This window comes from Apodemus sylvaticus, chromosome 16 (genome assembly GCF_947179515.1).
Source record: "Apodemus sylvaticus chromosome 16, mApoSyl1.1, whole genome shotgun sequence".
Lineage (NCBI taxonomy): Eukaryota > Metazoa > Chordata > Mammalia > Rodentia > Muridae > Apodemus > Apodemus sylvaticus.
In genome coordinates, this window is record NC_067487.1 from 13,863,182 (window position 1) to 13,890,658 (window position 27,477).

Consider the following 27,477-nt stretch of genomic DNA (forward strand, 5'->3'; position numbering starts at 1 on the left):
GTGAGTGTGGTGGTATATCTCACAGGAGTATGGGCAAGAGAAGTTGTACAGGACGTCCCAGAAATTGTCACCTCCACCTGGGTGCAACTCTTGAGATCTGATCCCACCTGAGTTACAGGCAGCTCTACCAAATGCCTCCTCATGCATTACTGTTGTTGAGGGTTTATAAACCCCTGGAGATGGCATGATAAATTCAGAGCTTTCTAAGCTTCCTCCTCATCTTAAGTTTCTGGTGGATCTTACTGCCTGACATTAGGTGCCATTTTCTTCCTCCCACGTGGCGATATTCCATTTCAGTGTAAATACCTAAACAAAAATAGCCAGGTAAGTTTTCCAACAATTCAAAATCCAGGTATATATTTATTGTGTTATTTAACAAATTCATACATATATACAATCTAATTAATTTCTACTCTCATTTGTTTCTCATCAATATTCATAAGACTTGATTCATTACAATAGTTCCTTTCCAAGATTTGCGAGTTTTGTTTGGTGAACTATCTACTGGCCATCTCTGTCTTGATTAGAATGAAATCATTCCTCGGATCCTGGTGAGGTCAGAGTGGGTACAGCAAGGTAAAGAGTCATTCTTCCACATTATCACCGTAGTCCGCAGGTGAGGGGTAGATATGCCTGTACCCCTCCGTTGTCTCTCTCTGGATATTGGCAGCCCATTCTTACACTGACCCAGTGTAGTTGTCTGAGGCTATTGTGAGTTCATGCCTGCAGCAGCTATGACTTGCCCCAGAGATGGAATTTTTAAGTCATTCTTAATGATTTCTAATTCTTACACTCAATTCTGGCTTTACTTCTGTAGTGTCTCTTGAATATCAGGTTTGGAGGGGTAGGTGGTTGTTAAATATCTTATTTAGGACTAAATCTTATTTAACTCTTTCTAACTCTTACACTCAATTCTGGCTTTACTTCTGTAGTGTCTCTTGAACATCAGGGTTGGAGGGGTAGGTGGTTGTTAAATATCTTATTTAGGACTGTCACTTATTTTCAGTTCTCTATACACCCAGGGATCTCTGCACTAATGTTTACTGGAAAGAGAGAGTTATCTAGTTAAGACAGAGAGCAATACATGTCTATAGATACAGCATGCAATGCTGAGAAAGGAGCTGGGTGTTACAACAGTTTGCTAAACGGCAGCAATCAGTTCCTTCCAAGGCCTATGATCTTTCCTGCCATGGTGTATTTTGCCAGGTTTGTGGTTCCAATTATATACTCCTTCCTATGGGTGTTTCTCAAATCAAATCAGAGAGAGTTTGGTTAGTCCATAAAATCAATGCCACTATTTCACAAGAAAAAATATCTTAGCTACTAGGTTGTTCTCAAAGATGATAGAATTCAAACTGGCTAATGTGACTTGGCTTTCTCTCTCAATCCCTGTCAATATCTTTCAACCTCTGCCAAGTCCTATGGACACTGGAACTATGAAAACTACCTACATTTTAGAATCTTTTAGCTGAGTTCTTTTTTAGAAAAATAATAATTTATTTTTATTTTATTTATTCTTTAATCTTCTTTTACAATCTAATCTTTATCCCACTCACAGTCTGCCCTCTGACTGTTCCTCATCCCATACCTCATCCTGTCTCCAAGAGGATGGCCCTACCCTGCCCCTATTTCCATCCCACCAGACCTTCCTACTCTCTGGGGCCTCAAGTCTCTCAAGGGTTAGGTGTGTCTTCTCTCAGTGAGTTTTTTTAAAACTTGACCTTTCTAGATCATTCACCCAAAGTGTATAGGGTCTTCAGTGACTGGAGCATAGGTTAAATGAGAATATTATTATCAAAATAAAGTGGAAAATACATATGGAAACAGTAGTCTTACAAAAAATAAAATATAATTTATAATTTTATTATAGCTCCTATATGTGTTAACCACATGCTTGTAGGTGTGGGGCATTTTACTTGGGAATGAACAATCATTCAATGGCCACATCTTCAAAGGAAATATCTCAGTTGAAGTCAGTAGGACAAATTCATAGGTTTCAAAGAGGGAGATTTCCAGGGAGCTGTTGGGAGGGTCAAAAATACCAAAATATATTTTAAACATGTATGAATATATTGAAGAATAAATAAAATGTTATTTTAAAGGCAAATGAACCATTATAACTCAGAAATAAGTATTTACATTTTTGTCATATAAATTATATATTTATCATTATAAACTAAACTGTATGTAATTTATGATAACAAAGGAAGTGTTTAGAGAGAAATGACTGTCATGAATGGTAAGTGTTGCTCACAGAAGCCATAGGTTATTATACAAAATACACAAGGCCAGTGATGAGAATCTCTTTTTTGAGATAGTGGTTAAACATATTCCTCAGGACCCCAAAACAAAAATGTCTTTTTCAATTCCTTTTAGTTAACCATGAGAGGTAGATAACTCCTTATTGCTCTCCAATATACTCCTTAACTTAGATAATAAAAGAAAAATAGTCATAACTTCTTCCTTTCTTCCTCTGCCTTTGTCTTTATGTCTGTCTCTATTTGCCTCTGTCTCTGTCTCTATCTTTTTCTTCTCTCTCTCTGGTAACAGGAAGCTAAATGTAAGAGGAAGCATTGTGAGCCTCTCTCATGGCAAACACAGAGATCTTTCTAATTACTTGACTCCAGGCCATGGCGTTTTAACAGATAACAAATGTCAGCTTCATGAGATCCGAATAGATATCTCAGTGATAGCTCTGCTCTCTGCGATTGTTCTTCATGAGTTCAATTCCCAGTACCACAAAAAGGATGAACAAGGTAGCACACACCTGTACCACCAATACTTGAGAGGTGTCAAATCAGCAGCAGGTGGAACTTGTTTTTAAACATTAAGTTATTTTATGCTATAATCAAATATTTTGTTTTCAAAAAGACAAAGAACCATTTCTGCCTTCTCCTTTTTCTCTCCTTCAAGTCAAGTAGCAATTTTTTTAAAACTCTTGTCTCACATCCTGGTATTTTTTTCTTGACTTTATTTTATATAAATGTATCCAACTAACTACCACTTTAATGTCACTACTTAAGGTAATAGCCCCTAAAATTGTTGCGAAAGAATAACGATACATTTATAAAGGGTGAGGCATAGTATGACCAACACATCTGTTACTTATGCAAAAGTGTCACTTAAATAATAGAGAAATTCTTAAATTAAAAATTCTGTCAAAAAATAAGCAGCAAAGTTTACAGTTTTAAAATAGTTCTTACCTTAAATCATACTGTCTGTCTCCGAATTTCGATAATGAACTGATAGTTGAATGACAACCTAATATCTCAGAGGTGACAGGCCAATTATACTCCTCTCAACTGCAACCTTTCATGTAAACCGCAAAATGAAGCTTTTCTGAATAGTAAGAAAATGAAATCTGTAAGAATTTGATCAAACCGTCCCCTTTGACAGCCTGAACTAAAAGGAACATTCTGTGTTGTACATATACACAGAGGATATTAGGATAATGCTAAATGTTTTTTATGACCAAAACTCATGGAGGTTAATTAAAGTTCAAAAGAAAACACATAAAATAGTTACACAGATTATATATTAAGCCATCACCAACACTAATGTTCCAAAAAGAGGAGCCAATTTGCAGAATTAAAATACAGTTTTTACATACATATTATAGCCTGGTCAATGAACCAAATCAAATCATCTAATGAATTCAGTAAGCTTAAGAGGGATCAATTACCTTGGTAATTATTCATTATGAATTAAGAAATTAAAAAGTGATACATTATTTTGTTAGAAGAAAATAGTGGTTGTCGATTTATTATAAATTCTCATAGCATTTATCATAATAACATTACGCATGCACAGTTGCTCTGGTGCTAATACATGTGTACGATTCCATAGCAATTCATTCAAAAACAGAATCCTTTGTGCATAGGAGGAAATCTAATTGGGTAAAATACATTAAGATTAACTTCCTGTGTGATACAAATTAGTTTTAAGAGGATAAGTCATCTTTCACAGTAAAGTTCAGGATAAGTTCCTGAAATATTACATTGCTAATTTGAACCCAATTTTCCTCATTATGAACACTACAGCCAAAGTCTATTAATGTAAAAGACCTCACTATGCATTGTGTATTTCAGAGTGCTCTAAATCAAGAGAAGGAGACAGCCTATCCCCCACTTAATTATTCACACAGTAGCATTACAAATCAAGTATACATATGGATTGAGCAGTGAGGATTGTCTAATGGGTCAATGCCCTCACCTTACCTAGCATATCAATGAATACTCAGTCATTTCTCTTACAAGTGAAGAACTAGTTGAAGAAATACATCAGAAGTTCACTTCTTCATCTGTTAAGCCCTTCTCTCCCTCAGCTGTTTCCTTTTAACTGTGGGAGTGTCCTAGAATACTGAAGAGTATGACAGATTTTGAAGAAATTTACTTTTATAGGTAGGTGGATTTAATTTGCCCTGATTTTACACAGTTTATCATCATTAGAAGCTCATCCTGGCCAAAGTTCACTCGTTCATGTCTGCTTGTTGGTCACCAGCTTGTATTGGAGCCCATAGCCTGCTGCCAGAGCTCCCTCTCTTTCCTCCTCAGACTCTCCCATTTGCCAATCTTGGTTGTAAATCCCCCAGGATCTTTCCTCTTTCATTCTCTTTGGGAGAAAAGGAAAGATGAGCTAATCTCTCATAATATTGAGTTTTGACCATAACCTGGCATATAAAAGCCATATTCTTTATGTACGGTAATACCATGCAACAGATTGTTCTCTTTGTCTCTTCTAGGTCTAGAAGGCATCAAGTATATTTCCTCATTGTTTTTCCTTTAGGGTGTTTTTCATGTTATAGAAAGTGATTTATTAAAACATGAACATTGCTTATAAATGTACCTCTTATTTTATTTCAATTGGATCAGTTTTCGCTTCACAAAATTTTGAATTATTCTGTTGGCCTCTTGAGGGCTTGGTACTTGTATGGATATTAATCATTTATATAATAGTAACACACTTACTATTAATATCTATTTTTTCTAATATAACTACAACCTACATTTATTTTGTTAGATTGCATTATATTATTTTTATCTACATACTCTGTATCTTGGAAACTAATTTGTATCTCTGTTAAAAAGTAAATTTTTGAACTATTATTTTAAATCCAATGATATCTTGTATGCAGTCATGTGGTTTTGCCACTTTTATGATTTTTAATTGAAAAATATTATTTATATCCATAAAGCAGATATTATATCTACATTTTGACATACATTTTATTTTATGAATTTCTTTTTCTCTTTATTTTTCCATATTGCCTATTTATAATTACTAGGTATATTTTAATTTATGTAGTTGCTTGGGATTTAAAACATACATAATGCTTACAAAACATTAGTAAAGATTTCTACATAATTCTTTAGATAAAAAGTAGACTTTTATACATATATAACTTCCTTTCCATTTTTCTTTAATAATTATTTCATGCTTATTACATAAATTATTTTAAAATGATAAATTATCAATTCACTTATATATTACTGATCAATATCTATATTATAAACAGCTATATAAAGAAGCTTGGAGATTAAAATATGGATATATAGATCTATATAGTTTTTAATTTTAATCTGGAGTAGCATTTTATTCATTGCTTAATGAAAATCCAATTACTTGGATCACATAATTTTAGTTTCTCATTCATTTTGGAATTTGTCATTCATGCTTTGAAACTGTACCGTGGGTTGGTTGGCTTTTACCTAGAATGGAGAATATCATTAAGTGTATTTCATAGCTTGTTCTCAGTTTTGTGTTTTGGTGCACCCTAACAATATTCCAAAAGTTTCCCATTCCACAGCTTTGAAAGATTCCTAGGAAGAATTTGAAGACCTTCTTCCTCTTCCTCTTTCCCCTCCTCCTCCCCTGCCTCCTCCTCCTCTTCTTCTTTTTTAAGCATTCTTTATTAGATATTTTCTTTTTTTGTATAAGTACACACACACAAACACACACGCACATACTTTCTTAATGACAAGCTTCTTTGTTTTATTTTTAGTTTGTTTTTTCTATATTCTTTGTTTACATTCCAAATGATTTCCCCTTTCCTGGTTCTCCCCTCCCCATAAGTCCCATAAGCCCTCTTCCTTCCACCCATTCTCCATTCCCTCCCTCCCATTTCTCTGTCCTGGCAATCCCCTACAATGATGCATCAAGCCTTTCCAGCACCAGGGCCCTCCCCTTCCAACTTCTTGGGAATCATTTGATATATTAATTGTGTCTTGAGTATTCAGAGCTTCTGTGTAATTAATATCCCCTTATCAATGACTGCATTCCATGTGTATTCTTTTGTGATTGGGTTAACTTACTTAGAATGATATTTTCCAATTGCAAACATTTGCCTAAAAATTTGATGAATTCATTGATTTTAATTGCTGAATAATATTCCATTGTGTAAATATATCACATTTTCTGTAACCATTCCTCCACTGAGGGACATCTGGGTTCTTTCCAGATTCTGGCTTTTATAAATAAGGCTGCTATGAAGATAGTGGAGCATATGTCCTTATGGCATGCCAGGGAATCCTCTGGGTATATGCCCAGGAGTGGTATAACAGGGTCCTCCGGAAGTGTCATGTCCAGTTTTCTGAGGAACCCCAGACTGATTTCCAGAGTGCTTGGGGCAGCTTGCAATTCCACCAGCAGTGGAGGAGTGTTCCTTTCTCCACATCCTCACCAACACCTGCTGTCTCCTGAGTTTTTAATCTTAGCCATTCTTACTGGTGTGAGGTGAAATCTCTGGGTTCTTTTGATTTTCATTTCCCTAATGATTAATGATGTTGAACATTTTTTAAGGTGTTTCTCAGCCATTCAAAATTCTTCAGGTGAAAATTCTTTGTTTAGCTCTGTACCCCATTTTTAATAGGATTATTTGGCTCTCTGGAGTCTACTTTCTTGAGTTCTTTGTATACATTGGATATTAGCCCTCTGTTGGATGTAGGGTTGTGTTAAAAAATTGCATGGTATTGGTACAGTGACAGGCAGATAGATCAATGGAATAGAATTGAAGACCCAGAAATGAACCCACACACCTATGGTCACTTGGTCTTCGACAAAGGAGCTAAAACAATCCGGGGGGCGAAAGCCTTTTTAAAAAATGGTGCTGGTTCAACTGGAGGTCAGCATGCAGAAGAAAGCAAATTGATGCATTCGGATCTCCTTGTACTAAACTCTACTCCAAGTTGATCAAGGACCTCCATATAAAACCAGACACAATGAAACTAATAGAAAAGAGACTGGGGAAGACTCTTGAGGACAGGTGTACAGGGGAAAAGTTCCTGAACAGAACACCAAGAGCTTATGCTCTAAGATCAAGAATTGACAAATGGGACCTCATAAAATTACTGTTTCTGTAAGGCAAAGGACACTGTCAAAAGGACAAAATGGCAACCAACAAATTGGGAAAAGATCTTCATATATTTTCTTTATTTACATTTCAAATGTTATCTCCTTTCCTCATTTCCCTCTGAAAACACCCTATCGCATCCCCCTCCCAGCTCACCAACCCACCCACTCCTGCTTCTCTGTACTGGCCTTCCCATACACTGGTACATAAAGCCTTCATAAGACCAAGGGCTTCTCCTCTAATTGATGTCCCACAAAGCCATCCTCTGCAACATATGCATCTGGAGCCATGGGTCCCTCTATGTGTATTCTTTTGGTGGTAGTTTAGTCCATTGTAGCTCTGGGGGTACTGGTTGGTTCATATTGTTGTTCCTCCTATGGGGCTGCAAACCCCTTCAGCTCCTTGTATTCTTTCACTAGATCCTCCATTAGGGACCCTATGCTACGTCCATTTGTTGGCTGAGAGCATCCACCTCTGTATTTGTCAGGCACTGGAAGAGCATCTCAGGAAACAGCTATATCAGACTCCTATCAACAAGCACTTGTCAGCATCCACAATAGTGTCTGGGTTTGATGATTCTATACGGGATGGATCACCGGGTGTGGCAGTGTCTGGATGGCCTTTCTTTCAGTCTTTGCTACACACTCTATCTCTGTATCTCCTCCCATGGGTATTTTGACCTTCTTATTCTACTTCTGTTGCATTTGTGGTTCAGCTATTGTTTTTCTTGCCACAATAAACAAACTGTTCTCATTATGGCTCTAAATTAGTCTTAAGCCAAGACTACTACTCATAGTTTAACTGAGAAAGACAAAAAAAAATCCAAACATTTCAAGAAAGTCTTGCTCAGTCACAAGATTTCTAGTTTTGTTTCCTTTTTATCCAAATCTAGCATTACTCTAGTCATACCGGATAATATGTGTTAACTATCAAAGAGGTGGTGTTCTTGTATCCCTAGAACTCAGGGAATGGTCTATTTTTGTTAAATATATGAATATTTGGCACTAATGTTCACATGTCATTTGTATCTTTCTGATTCCTACTATTGGCTTAACTTGTTGAGTACAATGCATTACATTTCCGTTCTTTCTATTCATCATAAGAAGGAAAACTGCATCATGTAAAAACTCTAAGGCTCTGACAATGACTAAAGATAAAGGGCTTGCTCTACAAAGTTCACTCATCAAAGCCAATGTTAGTTCTGATTGTACAGTTTGGACATAGAAACAGTATCCACTTTTTAAGCTAGCTAGCCAGACTAGTCAAAATACTGAGTTGAGAGTTTAGCAAAAAACCTCAAGTGTAAAATAAGGTGGAGAGCAATTGAGAAATATACCTGATGTCAACATTGACCCTCCACATAAACATAGAAATATGTCCATAAACATGTGAACATGCATCTGTACATACACATCTGCACAGTACACCTCTGCATGCCAAAAGATGCCTTTGACATTTGAAGTGTCTAATTTCGTATCCTAATAGAGAAGCTGTGCCAGACCTATTCATTAAATCCTCAGAAAACATGACTGTAGGACAAGCATTACTGAGTACTTCTGACACACAATGCTATTTGAGGAAACTAAAATTTCTTTTTTTTTAATTAGATATATTTTTATTTATATTTCAAATGATCTCCCCTTTTCTGGCCCCCACTCCCCGAAAGTCTCATATGTCCCCTTCCCTCCCCCTGTTCTCCCACCCACCCCTTCCCACTCCCCTGTTCTGGTTTTGCCCTATACTGCTACACTGAGTCTTTCCAGAACAAGGGGCCACTCCTCCTTTCTTCTTGTACCTCATTTGATGTGTGGATTATGTTTTGGGTATTCCAGTTTTCCAGGCTAATATCCACTTATTAGTGAGTGCATACCATGATTGATCTTTTGAGACTGGGTTACCTCACTTAGTATGATGTTCTCCAGCTCCATCCATTTGCCTAAAAATTTCATAAATTCATTGTTTCTAATGGTTGAATAGTATTCCATTGTGTATATATACATTTTTGCATCCATTCTTCTGTTGAGGGATACCTTGGTTCTTTCCAGCATCTGGCAATTATAAATAGGGCTGCTATGAACATAGTGAATCCTTATTACATGCTGGGGAATCCTCTGGGTATATGCCCAGGAGTGGTATAGCAGGATCTTCCAGAAGTGACTTGCCTAGATTTCTGAGGAACCGCCAAACTGATTTCCAGAGTGGTTGTACCAATTTGCAACCCCACCAGCAGTGGAGGAGTGTTCCTCTTTCTCCACATCCTCGCCAACACCTCCAGTCTCCTGAATTTTTTTAATATATATTTTTATTTTCTATATTCTTTGTTTACAATCCAAAAGCTTTCCTCTTTCCCAGTCCCCCCCTCCCCATATGTCCCATAAATCCTCTTCTCTCCATCCATTCTCCTATCTTTTCCCCTCCTTTTTCTCTGTCCTGGTACTCCCCTACAATGCTGGATCAAGCCTTTCCAGGATTAGGGCCCTCTTCTTCCTTCTTCATGGGAATCATTTGATATGCTAATTGTATCTTCAGTATTCAGTGCTTCAGAGCTAATTAATATCCACTTATCAATGATTGCGTTCCATGTGTATTCTTTTGTGATTGTGTTACCTCACTTAGGATGATATTTCCCAGTTCCATCCATTTGCCTAGAAAATTTATGAATTCATTGTTTTTAATTGCTGAATAGTACTGCACTGTGTATATATATACCACATTTTCTGTCTTAGCCATTCTGTCTGGTGTAAGGTGAAATCTCAGGGTTGTTTTGATTTGCATTTCCCTAATAACTAATGGTGCTGATTCAACTGGAGGTCAGCATGCAGAAGAATGTGAATTGATCCATCCTTATCTCCTTGTACTAAGCTCAACTCCAAATGGATCAAGGACCTCCACATAAAGCCAGACACTCTGAAGCTAATAGAAAAGAAACTGGAGAAGACCCTTGAGGACATCAGTACAAGGGGAAAGTTTCTTAACAGATCACCAACAGCATATGCTCTAAGATCAAGAATTGACAAATGGGACCTCATAAAATTACAACGTTTCTGTAAGGCAAAGGACACCATCAAAAGGACAAATCGGCAACCACCAAATTGGGAAAAGATCTTCACCAACCCTACATCAGATAGAGGGCTAATATCCAATATATACAAAGAACTCAAGAAGTTGGACCCCAGAAATCCAAATAACCCTATTAAAAAGGGGGAACAGAGTTAAACAAAGAATTTTCACCTGAAGAACTTCGGATGGTGGAGAAGCATCTTAAGAAACTAAAATTTGTAATGGCAAACATGACCGAAACTGTTCTTGAATCATGGACATAGATTCTGATGGTCTCTATGGTTTTAGAATGCACAGTGGTTTCTCCTTACTGATCCATAAGTACCTTCAATTCTGATTACAAAGTATAAAGCTTTCAGAGATTATATGGTAGCTATGAATTTATATTATCCCAAACTGGTGTTCAGAAAGGCTTGCTAAATTACTTAGGAGTTATGAATGTGAAATTATTGTGGATTTTAAGTGTGAGGGTCACCCAGAGATTTAACATGTCTCAATTAATGAAATCCTTATGTAGCCATCAAATTCATTAACATGCTTCCTCCCATGTATGTTATAAATTTCAAACCTTTGCCATTTTGCATTGAAAGCTCAAATAAATGTCCTGAATGAAATGAAGTTTAATAGGCATCTATGCTGGGTTTTTATCAATTGTTGAAATAAGAGTTAGGTGATGAATGCCGTACAGCACAGACTGCCAGGGGTCAGGGGCAGGAACCAGAGACTGGCACAGTCCTGTTGTAGAACCTACCATGACTGACACTGCAAAAATGATTCTTGATGATATTCTGCTATGCTAAACACCAGTGCATTTTCCAGTCGTCTTCAGAGAGCCTTCCTCTAGCAGCAGAGGAGAGTGGGGGCAGAGACCCAGAGACATTGTGTGGAGAGTCTAAATCAAAAGTCTCCATCAGGTCTCTCCCTCTGCGGTTGGGAAACCTCATGGACAAGGGAGAGGAAAGACAGTAAGCAGCCTGCATATAAGCTCATAGAAACTGAAGCAGTGAGCATCAGGCCCTCTGCAGTAGGCCCTCTGCTTACACACTGTTTATCTGTTAACCTGTGTGGGATCTCTGACAGGGAGAGTGGTTGGGTCTCTGACTCCTATTATAAATGCATAGATATATGTGCATTTATATACATATACATGTAAGAAATATCAGAGAAAGAAACAAAAAACAAAAATCAACTTCAATAACTATAATTTGAAGCTTTTAACATAATTACTTTATGTTAAAGTAATTTTATTTATTCTTGCCTTTCTTTCTTTTGCTCTTTCCATATCTTCAAATAATCTTCTCCTATCAAATCCATAGCCTTCTTTTTCAGTAACTGTTTCTCTCTCTCTCTCTCTCTCTCTCTCTCTCTCTCTCTCTCTCTCTCTCTCTCTCTCTCTCTCTCTCCCTTCATCCCTCTCTCTCTTCCTCTCCTCCCTTCTTCTCCCTTCCCCTTCCCCTCCTCTCTCCTTTCTCTCTCTCTCTCTCTCTCTCTCTCTCTCTCTCTCTCTCTCTCTCTCTCTCTCTCTCTCTCTCCTCCTCTCTCCCTCCCTCCCTAAATATAAATTCTTTAGGCTCTATAATGGTATCTGTATATGTAATGTAACTTCAGGACTGATCATCTGATTCGAGATTTTAAATAGAAAAGCATTAACTTAAAAAATTATTTGTAACCAACGAACAGAAGCCAGGAACCCCGGTAGCTGAACTGAGGAAAACTGGAAGAAGCTGAGGGGTTGGAGTCTCTGAATTTTCCTTATAACTCCTCAGTAGAACTTATCTGAACCTTGACTAATTGGGAGTCTCTGAATAAAGAACAGTTAATAAGCATAAAGAAGAATTTCTGGTTGCACAATTAAAAAGATGTGTATTTTCAATGCACTTTGATCCTGTGTCAGCAGATTATTGGGATCTATGATCTCCATGATTTCTTGAGCAGAATGTTCAACAAAAGGCATTGCAATAATCCCTTGTGGTTCCTGTCTTAAGTCCAATCAGAGAGCTAGATATCCCATAACACCCATTTCATTAGTGCCCCTAATGCACTCACAAGGATGATTTCCCAGGCAGATCATTCCTGTAGTGCTTACATATAGTTAACACTGCTGATAAATCTTCTCTCCCAGCATCTTGCTTAGCACATCCTGTCACTGGGCAATCTTGCCTGCAGAGATGATGTTTCTGAGTTAGCACCAGCCACTTCTTCCGTTTTCTGACACCGCCAAAATGTATGTGTTCTCAGCAAGACAGTCTTAACTTCAAGTTTCAATGTGTAAACACGAGCAATGACAACAGAGTGCATTGTTGTCAGTGAATCTTTGACACTCCTGTGTAGGCTTAGAGTTTTCAAAACCTACATTTAATTAGGGTTCTTAAATGCTTTAGACTCCATTCTAGACCACCACTCACCAGACATCGTGTGGTAGAGCAAAGGAGGATGTGGACCTGTTTAGAAAGCAAATCCAATCTGCTTCTTCTGGATATCAGCAGTTCAGTTCACATGAATCAGCAGGGTTAGCTTGATCCACTCACTAACACCATTCAAGAATCAGTAATGGCAGGTCGATCCGGAAGAAACCTCAAGGCTCTGCTAATCAACTGGCATTGGAGGAAGTGGCAAGAAGCTACAGGACGACCACCACAAGTTCTTTGGTGGTGATTCTCTCTATGAAGCCCTGGCAAAAGATAAAGAGTAAAGGATATAAAGGCATATCAACACCCCACAGCACTATCCAGTGTCTATTGAGTTATCTTTGTACCATTTCCAAGCATCTCATGTTTTCTTAAGCATAAGTTTTAGCAAACCATTGCATGCCCTTTTATGTAGGCTGTTTCCAGAAATACACCCACCACAGGTCTGTCCTCAGTAAAACATGTTGTCACATGATTGCTTCAGCTAAAGCATCCTCTCATAAAAAGTGTTCAGGAAAACATCACATGACACAAACGAGTCTCAAAAGAAACCTGAAATTTCTACCTCACTCCTGACCAAATGACACAAAAGATAGCATCCTACACCAGGCTAGGACTATTTTGTCTGGTAAACTCTAGCCTTTGGAAGAAACACTGGGGAGAGTCCTCCTCTTAGAAGTTTTATGTTGTCGTTTTTGGCACAAATTTGCTGAAGTTAGGTTTCTCTTCTAGCATTGCCATTAAAACCGTCATAGCAAAGCAGTACTGTTTATTTCTCATATCAGTCAATTATGTTTCTCTCTACCTCCTATCTTTTTAAAACCATATACAATGGGATAATTACTTAACAACAAACTAATGTAAAAGAATTATCTGTCTTCACATATTTCTTTTTTGATCCATTCACACTTTAGAAATATCTCCAATGCTGAGCTGTGTTGAGGTGTTATTTTTGCTTCAGGTAGTGCCTTTTGCCTTCCTGGCATAGAAGGACTCCAATCACTTCTATGTCATGAACCTCAACGAGATACTTCTCTCTGACATTTTAGTTCACTGTCAACAAACTTCTGATATCATCAAGGCCCTGTGGGCTTCCTTTGTCTTTGAATCTTCTTCAATACCATTGCTGATGCCATGTTAGAAATTTACTAGTCTTTTTTTAAATAAATAAATACACATTTAATTCCACCAAAAACTAAGAAATGCATATTTAAGTAAAGGTATGATTAAAGCATGGTAATATAAAAACAATTGGCATTTAGACTCTAGTATGCTAAAGGCTGTGTTGCAGTTTTGGAGTCAAGATGGCAAATTACAATGTCAAGACAGAAAAGTAGGAGATATGGGATTACCTCCAAAAATTACCCAAAGCGATTTCACACAAAATAATGCATCATTTTTTATAGTTTTTTTAAATATGTGGAAGTCAAAAGCTTTTTCTTTTACTAGAGAAAGTTCAGGAATATTTCAAAATGATTTTCCTGACAACATTTGAAGTATAACCCCCCCACATTATACTGCACAAGACTTCATCCTGTCATAAAGCCTACTACCCAGTACCACCAAGCTCCCAGGTACTAAACCATCAACCAAAAAGCACACATGAAGGAACCCATGGCTCCAGATGCATATGTAGCAGAGGATGGCCTAGTTGGACATCAAGGGGAAGAGAGACCCTTGGTCCTGAGAAGTCCCAGTGCCCCAGTGTAGGGGAATGCCAGAACAGGGAAGAGGGAATGGGTGGATTGGTGAGCAGGGGGAGGGGGGATAGGATAGGGGGTTTTCAGAGGGGAAATGAGAAAGGGGTACACCATTTGAAATGTAAATAAAGAAAATATCTAATAAAATGAAAAAGGGATCATAATACAAAAAGAAGAAACTATAAATGAAGCATAATAGTGCCATCATTTTTCATTATTGCTAATGGCTTTATGACAGGATGAAGATTTCTAGTCTTACTTCTAAGTTAAACTATGTTAATGGTGTCATAAATCGACAAAATTTACATAAATGAAACTGTCTTTACTTGATCGTATTTTACTGGAACTCAAGATTATTGAGAAAAATGAAAAACAGTAGTTGGAATAAAACAGGTTTCAGAAGTTAATTTATAATGAAAGATTTTATTTGAAAAATTGTACCATTAATGAAATAAGATGTCTTTTCCTAACATGATGACTGAGTTCACAGACGGAAGTCTATATAGTTGATCATGGGTTTTAAAGTGATCTACTTTTCCTCCTCCCTTATACCAAATACACATTTAAGGAAGGCTTGGCTCCCTTATGAGTAGCGCACTTTAAAGAATGATGAACCTAAGTAACACTAATGTAGAAATTAAAATAAAAAAATCTTTCAAATCATTCTAAAGTTATCAGTCCAAAAAAGAACTGTTCTAATAAAACTTGATATTTTTAATATTTTTTAACTGTTCTTCTGTAGGTTTAATTATTCATGGCCATCCGTAACTGATAATATTAAATAATTAAGCTTCTAGAGGTGAAGTTCTGATACTATTTTACATTCACAGCAGTACCATGAAATCTTGTGACATTCTTTTCAAATCTTCCTGGGACAGAAAGAATCCCATTTTATAGCACTGTGCCTTACCTGGTGGTTCATTAGGTGGTAACCACCTTGAGTTACAAGATCAATTGTCATGTGCTGCCCTTAGTGTATAATGAAAAACCATTAATTATGTTTGCAATATTAGTAATGCTAGCAAGAAATTTAAATACGCCAGAGAGGAACTGATATATGTGAAATGATGATTTCTAATTTAATAAGGAAATGTGTTACACATTGAGCTTTCTACAGCAATAAACAGAATAAATTATTGTCAGTGTCTTATAGGTAGGTCATCATGAGTGTATGTGGAAAATATCTTTAAGAGTCAGTATTTTTCAGCTTCAGGTATCTGGTAAGAATCTAGAAAAATATTATTCATAGCTAAGAGGAAGCTTCTGCACATCAGAATGGGATATTGGAATAGTGGATTATTTCAGGTAATATTGTTGACTTGGAGATGTATTTGTGAAACTAATGTGCAGGCATAGCAAGTTGAAGGTGTTTCAGTAGCCAGATTTGCAATCAATTAAGCTCAGAATATAACAGACCCTCGGATAGCAAGTGACTAGCAATAATGAGGAAATTTAATCATTCTATTCTCCGGGGTATATGACAAGAATAAATAAGGCCAGAACATCAGTGCATTTATGTACATAAATAATACAATCAGTTCACTTCACTATAGGTTTGACTTCAATGCCACTGCAAGTAAGAGAATTAGTCAGATGGTGGGAAATTTCTGTCAGCTTCATTTGAGAATTTTAACTTCTTCTTTCTTTTCCTATTTGCTTCTTTCAAATGCACTTCAACAAGCATGAGAATTCCTGGAAGAAGGTGATTGCATTGAATCATTAAAGAGGTACTTCAGACAACAACTTCTGAATTTTATGATTCATTTGTTTTCTAAAATGGGGTTTGGGGGGTGTCTGATGTCATGGTAATTTTACATATTTTAATAAAACTTTGAATTTCTTCAAAGTAATAGGACACATGGAAAACAAAATGCAGTGATTTATTTCAGTCTGCAAAACACTGAAAGAAGCAAGGAGAAAACGATAAAGTACTACCCACCTTTGACTGTAGCAGCAACCAAAGCCAGGGGCAGAATAATAGACTAAAACTATTGTGTTCCTTAATATAAAATTCAGGAGCTGAGCAAGATTTCAGTGGGTAAAGAGTTTGCCATGCATGCATGCAAAGCAGATCTCAGAATCCCTGGAATATACACAAATGGCATGCTGGGAAGGAAAAGTGGCCTACCATTTAACTTGGTGTTCCATTAGTGAAGACAGGGATACCCAGAGCAAGATGGCAAGCTAATATATTCTAGATGAGTGAGTTCTGAATTTAAGCAAAAGACCTGCCTCGATGTATAAGATGGAAAATAATCAAAGAAGACAGACAATGTCAACCTCTGATCTTCATATTTATGGGCACATTGTGCACATACACCCCTATGTGAATTCACATGTGAACACTCTTACACATAGGCATACATACCTACATATATGTGTGTGTGTGTGTACACATATATACATACACACAAAAATAAGAACTTTATTTTAAACAATTTAGATTTTCTGATGATATGATTTAAATACTAATTGTTCTCATTTGAATTAACTGCATAAAATTCAACTATAATCACAATAACATCAAGTTTCTGAATTAGAGAGGCAGCTGAACTTCTTGAGAAGGGTAGCACGTGGTTTCAGTAATCCCTGCCCTACTTTGAGGCTGCCTTCATCACTACACAAAGCATATTTTGAGGAACTGGATGGATGTTTGAGTTCCCATTTGATTTGTCTCTTCAGAGAAGTGCATGTAGTCTGGGCTCCCAGACTCTTTCTCTAAAGAAATAACGACATGCATAATTGAATATAAGCAGTGCTTCACACCAGGCCCAGTGAACTGAGTTTGATTCTAAGGACTCACAAGCAGAAAATAAGTTCATTCAAATTTCCCTCTGACCTTCACAACTATGCCATGGCATATGTAAACATGTACACATGCATGCGCGCGCTCGCGCGCACACACACACACACACACACACACACGCACATGCACACATGCACATGCACACACATGCATGCGCGTGCACGCGCACACACACACAGAGAGAGAGAGAGAGAGAGAGAGAGAGAGAGAGAGAGAGAGAGAGATAGACAGAGATAGAAAGACAGAGAGACAGAGACTGAGAGAGTAAATTAATAACATTTAATATTTTTAAACATGAATGCAGCAATGTCTCATGGGTTCTATATTTTATATACAATGGAATACAATAATGTTTATAATGAAAATACTTTCAGTCCTCACTTCTGTATAGGTTAACATAAGAAAGATGTAATCAAATATTCTGATGCATTATGGGACACAGTTGTCCATGTTGCAGGGGTGAGACAATCTGCCTTTGAACTCCTTCCACTATGGATGCAAGAGTCTCTTGGTATTTTAAACTATTCTAATTTATTCAAATTAATTCTATTTTGTTGTCCTGCAAATTTTGATATTTCTGCCTTCCTCTGTGACCACAGGGTGTTTATAGTTATTTAAATCTATATCTAAAAGAATACTTACAGTGATGTAATACATATTTAATCACAGCATGAGAGGAGACATGAAGGAAGAAATATGGATGTCTGATAATGTTTAGAAATAGGATATTCCCTATTTATCTTAAATAACATAAAACATCACATTTTTTAACTTTATACATAGAAATGGTAAAACAGATTAAATACTGAGATATTCATATTTCAAATACTTTACATATTTAAATATTTTGGGTTAATGTGGAATGCATCCATCAAATAGGTTATTACTTTAAATAATATCTTGTCATAATTTCTTTGATTATTTTGCAAATAATAATAATAATATAAGTTCTGGCATTTCTTTACTATTTGAAAATCCTGTCAGGATTGCTTTGATGTATTATAAAGCATGCAGACTTCATCTTCTTCCTATTTAGAGCCATTCTCTATCCTATAACAAGTTTAATGCGTGGTTTAACTACAAGTCATCAGATGCTAACATGACTGAAATTGATTTTCAAGTTTTTGAGTTTACTCTTTTGTTTTCTTTTTCTGAAAATTGCAACACAAAACAGTTTAGATTAGGGAATATGCTAATTCCATTCTTCCTTTCTTCAATATAAAAAAAATGGTTGGTCATACACAACGAAATGTTAATGAAATTTATACATTCTTTCTTTTATGTCTAAGAGTTGTAGAAAGCATATTTTTAAATTGCTGCTAGATTAATAATTTCTTAGAGATGAGTAATAATGAGCTGGCACCTAGTTAAGGTTTATTTTTCATAATGCAGAAAGATGGATTTATTAATTTGCTTTCAAAGCTACATAGAGTTTTATCACATACATATTTTGTTAGTTTTATTATTTTTATATATACATTTATTTTAGTTGAGTGCATATGGTTGTATGGGTAGAAACATATACTTGTGACAGCATGCATACATAGGTCAGAGACACCCTGTGATAGCTGACACTGACCCACACTTTGTGGCTCCTGGGAATTAAATTTAGGCTGCCAGGCTTGACAGTTAAGTTCCTTTTAGATTGCACCATCTCATCAGCCCCAGACCTCTTTTTTTCACTCATTTGATATTATCTCTGAGGAATTTATTATCGTATATATTTGAGAACTAAGAAAAATTAGAAAGTACATATAAGAATGAACAGTGTGCATGTCAACAGACCAACATAATGGTGTGGGATGTTGGCTCTAACATCTTCTCTCTGACAGTCACTGGACCTGCAATGTGGCTCTTGACGAATGTGTGCTTTTGCTTATTTACTAAATATCTTGGATATTCAATGAGATTTGTAATACCTTTACCCTTAATTATAAAATTGTTCTTTTTGCTCTGTGTATGGTTGTGTAAATGTTTGTGAGTAGACATGAATATATGTGCAGGTGTGTGTGTACAAATGTATGTGCATGAATGTGTGTGCAGGTATGTGTGCTCACAAGAATGTATGTGCAGGTGTGTGGGCACATGAATCGGGGGCAGAAATGTTCTTTGGTTATATTCTGCAATCATTCTTCACCATAGATTCTGAGACAGAGTCTCTTTTGCTGAACCTAGAATTCACAAATGGTGTCCACAAAGTTCCATAAATTATCGTGTCTATAACTATCCCATACTGTAATTGCAGGCAAATGCTGCTTCTGGCAAGGATTTACTGACTGTGACAACAGAAAGCCTCAATATGTATTTCATTGATTCGTTTATAAAACAAAGCAGTTTTGAATAATATATCACTTCATAACTATAACACAAACTGCCATAGATGGGTATTATAACACTTAGAAATATGCTGTTTCATGCTTTTCTAGACTGTACTCTTTAGAACACTCTAAAGGAAGATAGTATCTTTCCTCCTTATGCGGGATAGTTTAATGTCAACTTGATGCAGCTAATGTTATCTGAGAAGAGGTAACCTCAATTAATAAAATTAAGATCAGGATGCAGGCAAGTCTGTAGGGCATTTTTATTAATTAGTGATTGATGGGAGAAGATCCAGGCTATTGTGGGTGGCATCAAACCTGAGCTGGAGGTACTGAGTTCTATAAAAAAAAAAAAAATGCAGGTTGAGCAAGACATGGGAGCAAGCAAGGAAGCAACACTCCTCCATGGCCTCTGCATCAGTTCCAGCCATCAGGTTCCTGCCCTGCTGAGTTCCAGTCCTCATTTCCTTGGATGATAAACAGTTCTATGGAAACGTAAGTCAAATAAACCATTTGTTTCTCAAGTTGCTTTACTTATAGCTATTCATTGCAGCAATAGAAACCCTAAGACATCCCTGATACTTCTATGGCTTTGTAACTTGGCTAACCAGATTTTTCTATGTTTATCTCTACTCTCTGGTCTCAGGGACATTTCCTTTAACCCAGGCAGGTAGACTACATAATTCTAACCTCTGATATACAATCCTTTGATTACATTACCTACTGTTCTTTACATGTCAGTGTTTTGCCTTTTCTCAATTGCAATAGCAATTGCTATTGCAAGAGGAAATATTCAGATTATTCAAACTTATTTTGTTTTATGATCCTGAGCTACAGTACTTGATATTATGGTTCAGTAAATATACATCCACATATTCTGAAGTGTGGGTAGAGATCTTTATTTCACAGAGCCACAATTTAATACTCCACAATAGATAAAGTGACCTGTGATTTTCTCCTATGTAACAGGCACCATATATCACAAAATCTGTATTTACTTAAAGTTAGCTTGTGTTGTCAGTGCAAAGGTGTGATCACACATGGACGAACATATCCTTTCCCTCATGTTTGCACTGCTCACATTAAGGAATGAAGGGTATGTGTGTGCACACCCTTTCCCTGCTTGTTGCAGGTCAGCTTACTTCAAACATTGCCTAGCAGACATTAACTAATTTCAAGTGAAATCAAAGTTTGGTCAGAACCATTGAGGAGAAATGGTCCTTTCAGCTGCCACTTGAAAAATTGATCAAACAGGTGCAAGAATTTCTTTAATGTTATGGTGTTATAAAACATAAAATTCATAATTGAAAGTCTGTCCAATCTGGTATGAAATACTGGATGACAACTGAAAATTTTTGTAGAGACACATAATTTGTAAATAGAGGCATTCATTATTACAGACAGCCTTAGGGAACACATTAATTATATATTGACAGGTATGTAGATTCAGGTTAGGGCTTAGTGAATTACCACCATTGAGTTGTATTATGTTTAAAAGTAGATTAAACACATTTCATATATACGATTTACATATTTTAAGTACTTCTCAAAATAAAATATGCCTCTATATAGAAAATGTCTATATGATTGAAATTTTCTTTCCTCATTTAATAATTTTATTTTCTTAATGACTTCATCTCGAACAGCATTGACTTTCATTGAAGACTATACATGTCTGCTAAACAAATGTTCATAGTTAAGCTATATGAATCAGATAACATTAAATGTATAAGCACTGGATTAAGGCAAAAAATTGGTGAATAATTGATTCTGTTTATCATTTTCTGTCACACAAATTCCTGACATTATCAAGTATTCAGAGTCTGCATTTAACTTTCCTTTTCAACTGAGTTGTCATACGGTTTTGTTTTGTTCTGTTTTTTAACACACGAAGGACCACCTTATCTGCCCTTACACAGGCTATATTCTGAAATGGAAAGATTAATTGAGAAGACAAACAAATATGTGTTTATGTACATATATACATGTATGTATGTATGTATGTATGTATGTATGTATGTATGTATGTATAATGCACACAAATTGAATTAGATGGCAACTGGACTTCAATGAAATAACAAAAAACAAGTTATAGGAAGAGTTGCAAAGGAGGGTTGTGATTTTAGATATAGGCATCTTAGATTACATCAGCATAATTGAGCAGGTGCACTGGAGCAGAGGCTGGGAAACCATTAATTGTATCTGGAGACTGTTGCTGTAAATAGCATCATTTTGAAGGACTTGAGGAAAAAGAATTGGCTGCTCATCCAAGGGAAACAGACAAAGGATCCCTAAGATTAGGACAGGAAGTGGAAGAACAAGAGTTCTTACCAACAGAGGCTTAATACATAATAAATTGGACAGATGTGAGGGATTCAATCAACAAAACCTGCTGTTCCTTGTTGTATAGGTTATTCTATAAAATGTGAAAGTAGATTGGGATAAGGGTGAGGGAACTAAGATATGAAAGAAACAACAATAGCATTTCAATTCTACAAGTGAAAGATATGACTAGCTTTGAGTAGGATAGTAATATTTGGATAGTTAAATGAGTGTTTTAATATATTTAAGAGCATGCTTGCTAATGAACTAATTACTACAGTGTCATAGAACAATAACTATATGGTACTGACATCAGAGACACATAGACCAATGGAATTAAATAGAAGATGTAGTGAAAAGCCTACATACTTATAGTCATCTGCTTCTACACTAAGTAGCTAAAAATAGATTGGAAGTAGATTATGTTTAACAAATGGTACTCAGGCAAATCACATGTAGAATTGTGAAATGAGATCCAAAAAACAATCAACTAAATGAATTTAAAGAATTTAGTGATCTTCAATGTAAAGAACAAAACCTTAACATAATAGAATATCTAAGGGAAGCCTATCAAGATAAAGATGATAGGCCAAGAATTTCTGAGCAGAATGACAGTGGAACAGACTACTGGTGTTACATGTAATGAAAGGCTTTTGCTAGTCAAAAAGAAGAAGCAAAATGAAGAGACAGAAAATAGACTGGGATAAAGCCACAGCCATCTATGCATTAAGAAATAGAAAAGCATCTAGACTGTTTTAAAGAGCTCAATAAACCAAACAACAAGATATCAATGCAAACAATGAGTTGGCAACTGTGCTAAAGAGACTTTTCTTTAAATGAGCAATTATAAACAACCAACATCTTTAACCTCCAGGAAAATGAATCAAAATGACACTGAGATTCCATCTTAACTCAATCAGAATAGTTGTCACTAAGAAAACAAGTAACAAATGCAGGTGAAGACTCTGATCTGAAGCAACTTTTATATACTGTAAGTGGGAAGATGAACTTGCTCACCCTTGATGAAAATCACACATACCATACAGGAAAAGGCAAAAATAGATTCACCATACAACCTGGTTATAGAACTTTCAAGAACATACTGAAATAAAAAAAGTCATCATACAATAGAGATGTCTACTCACATAAACTCATTCACAATAGCTGACTGAATCTGAATATTCAGTCTGCATTGAAGGTTCAAATGATAAAGAAAATGTAGTCCATATTTACAATAGCTGTAGCCAACCATGCATGATGCAATTATATAGTTAGCAGAAGAATGGAAGTCTAGTTAATATCAAGGAAGTTAAGTCAGGTACAAATGAAAGTCTGGTATTTCTTCTCATGTATATTGTAGGATAGAAATGAGCATAAGATTTGCAATAGATAGTTTATTTATTTATTTATTTATTTTAATTTTTTATTCGATATAATTTATTTACATTTCAAATGATTTCCCTTTCTAGCCCCCCCCCACTCCCCGAAAGTCCCGTAAGCCCCCTTCTCTTCCCCTGTCCTCCCACCCACCCCTTCCCACTTCCCCGTTCTGGTTTTGCCGAATACTGTTTCACTGAGTCTTTCCAGAACCAGGGGCCACTCCTCCTTTCTTCTTGTACCTCATTTGATGTGTGGATTATGTTTTGGGTATTCCAGTTTTCTAGGTTAATATCCACTTATTAGTGAGTGATAGTTTTTTTAAAAAGATTAATATAGTGTAAATGATTGATGGAAGATTCGTTAATATTTATGGACAAACAAGTCAGAGTTTTGAGTTAGTGTGTTTGTAATCAAAAGCATATGGTGGATGTACAGACACATAAGTAGGTTGATCGCACCTATTTTACACATCTTTGCATACATGTAGCTATAGATTTGCAGATTTTAGCAAATAGCTGCAATTAGTATAACATATACTTAATATCTAATTAGATATGTGGACTTCACTTCTAAACATAAGTTAATTATTTTAATTACCAAATGATATTCAAGTGTATATGTCTTTTTTTGAACACAAAAAAGCATGATTTTGTTCTCAGCATCCCAGTTTTACAGCTTTCTTCCTCCACATGTAATTCTATCATCTCACCTCCAGATTTCAAAGGTCACTGCTTATACACCATCTACTTCTCCTTTTGTATGAGACATGGTGCTCATTACAAGATAAATTATAAGTGTGCAGCCTCAGTGCCCATGATTAACATCTCTCTCTATGTGTCCTTGATGAAATTTACAAAGAATAATTTTTCACCTACCACATAGGAAGCTTTCAAAATGTTTACATAAACCTAGATTTGTCTAAAGTACTCCGTAAAGTATGCAGTACACTATTTGAGAATTATAAAGATTTATTATCTTTATGGTGATAGTAGGGCTTAACATCATCTTCATAAATGTATAAGCTCTTTGAATAATAGGTTTTTAATTTTGTTTTCATTCTCTGCAGTTAAATAATTTTCATTCACATGAAAGATGAATTATGCCCATTAATTTTGAAAGAGTATCATTAAATGTTTGGAACAAAAGAGGCTATACATATGAATATCAAGGTGAAATGAACAGAGCGTGATATACCAGAGACTTACAGACAACCAAATACTACTGTGATACTAAAGGAACCTAGCAATAAAATGACCCTTAGCAGTTTGGTATACTCCTAGATCAGTGCCTTGCTCAGCCATCAGCAGAACTGTCTTCTCCCCCAGCATACTGGGACAAACACAGAGACTATAGACTTTGAGCAGAGATTGAGTGACCTTGCAGCACTCATTCCTGAAAGGGATGGCTTCATCAAATCCTTCCTCAAGAAGCCTTTGGACTATGAAGCATAAAGAGTGCAGGAGACAAAGGGAATGGAGGTCAACGTGAAGTAAAGCCTTTTAAACACAACAGGACTAATGCATGCATGCATTCACAGGGACCGTGGCTGATGCCTAGGTCCTGCCTGGATCTGCATCAGATGGCGTCCTAGAAGTGAAAGGAGGGTTGGACTCATGTCCCAATCCTAACCCAGAAGTTATGTCGGATTGATAGACACTTGCGAATGAAAAATTAGTTTTCTCACTGGGAGAGAAAGGGAGTCTCACTGGGGAAACAAATCACTTTTAAGCGTAGGCTCTATGCTCAATAGTAGATGGCCAATACAATGAAATATTTGGGGGTTCTTTGTATCATAATGTTAAGTCAGGATGACTGTTTTGCTTTTTTATATTTTCTTTTTCATTTTAAATTACTTTTACTAAAACTTAATTAGTTAATCACATCCCAAATGCTGCCTCCCTTCCCAGTCCCCCCTCACAGAGTCCCTCCCAAATCCCACTTCAACTTTGCCTCAGGAGGGTGGGGACCCCCTGGGTGGTTATTCCTCCAACCTGGCACATCAAGTCTCTGTAGGATTAGGTGCATCCTCTCTCACTGAGATAGGACAAGGCGGCCCTCTGCTACACAGGTGCCTGGGGCCTTGGTCCAGCCACTGCATGCTCATTTGTTGGTGGCTCAGTCTCTGAGAGCTCCCAGAAGGCCAGGTTAATTGACACTGTTGGCCTTTCTGTGGGGTTCCCATCCAGTTTAAGGCTTTCAATCCTCTCCCCCCCCCCAACTCTTTCAAAAGGGTCCTCCAACCTCCATTCATCCAGTATTTGACTGTGAGTATCTCCATTTGTTTTAGTCAGTTGCTGGGTAGAGCCTCTCAGAGCACAATTATGCTAGACTCCTGTCTGCAAGCATAACAGAGTACCACAAACATTGTCAGGAATTGGTGCTTGTGCATGGGATTGATCTCAAGCTGGGTCAGTATTGGTTGGCAATTCCTTCAGTCTTTGCTCCATCTTTGTCCCCCTGCCTTTCTTTTAGACAAGATAAATTTTGGATCTAATGTTTTGTGGGTGGGTTGTTGTTCTTATTCCTCCACGGAGGGCATGCCTAGCTATGGGAGGCAGCCTGTCCAAGTTCCGTGTCCCCACTGTTAGGCATCCCTACTAAAGACCCACATTAACTCCTGGGAGTCTCCCCTAGTCAGGTTTCAGGGACTGCCTAGGGATTCCCCACCTCATCCTGCAACAGCCAGCAACTGTGTTTCTATTTGTTCTCCTGGGCCTCTGGGCCTCTCTCTTATCTCTTCCCATACCCGATTGTGTCCCCATATTCTGCTCCCCATTCCTTCTCCCTCCTAAGTCCCTCCTTTCCTCTGCCTCACATGACTATTTTGTTCTTATTCTAAGTGGACTATAAGCATCCTTTCTTGGGCCATCCTTTCTTTAAGTCTGTGGAGTATAGCAGGGGCGTCCTGTATTTTGGCTAATAGCTACTTATCAGTGAGTACATACCATTCATGTCCTTTTGGGTCTGGGTTACCTTATTCAGGATGATATTTTCTAGTTCCATCCATTTGACTGCAAAATTCATATTCCATAGTTCATTTGCATATATAGTAAAGATATGTACACTATATCAGTTTTACATAGTATATTTATATGCACACAGCATGTATACAAATCTATCCATATACTTACATGCCACAAAGACATTCAAATAACCCAGCCCAAGATGTTTGTGGGAACCAGGAGCCTTTACTCTTTTTCTCACTTCCTTTTGATGGTTTGGTACCTTTAACTACATATGCTATTTTCACCATGCCTCTGAGTTTAGTAGCCATGCATGGGTTAAAGGATATGTATTAGATACTTTATATTATTTAAGAGTGAAAATTAACTTCTTTATCTAGGGGAAGGAGAAATCAGTCAGAATTCAAGTCATACGGAATAGAAAAGTGTATGAAAGGGGATTACATGAATGACAGTCTAAGCATGTTCAATGCCCCTTTGTTAACTAATCATGAGTTCTTGATAATTAGAGCAAAGAATACCTTTTTTTCACAAACGATTTCTCAGTTATAAATCTTATTATAGGTAAATTAACTATTATTTCCCATAAGAAAATGCTTGTGTTTGCCAGATGCACTTCAGTCAACCTTCTGTGTTCCTGGTATTTTCCATTTCCCTGGAGTTTTGGCAAAGTTTTGCAATCCAGTTGTTGAATCCTACTATCCTCACTGTGAGATTAAGTTTTCCATCTCCTGGCCAGTCTTTGAATGATCTTTACAGTTATTTTTCCAACATTTCCTTGTGACTTAAAAATATAAAATAAATAAAACTGAAAAGCTTCTGCTCGGCAAAGGATACTATCATTTGAACAAAGAGGCAACCTATAAGAAAGGGAAAAGATGTTTAGAACTACACATTTGATAAAGGGCTAGTATTCAATCAAAACATATAGCAAACTAAAGAAAGCCAAAACAAAACAAACAAAAATTGGTAATCAGGAAACAAATAACCTAATTAAAAATGGAGTTCCTATCTAAAGAGAATTCTTTTTTTTTTTTTTTTTTTTTTTGGTAAGGGACACACCCTATCTATATAATTTTTTCATTTTTGATAGATTCTTTATTTACATTTCAAATGATTTCCCCTTTCCAGGATTTCCCCTCTCTGAAAGTCCCATAAGCCCTCTTCCTTCC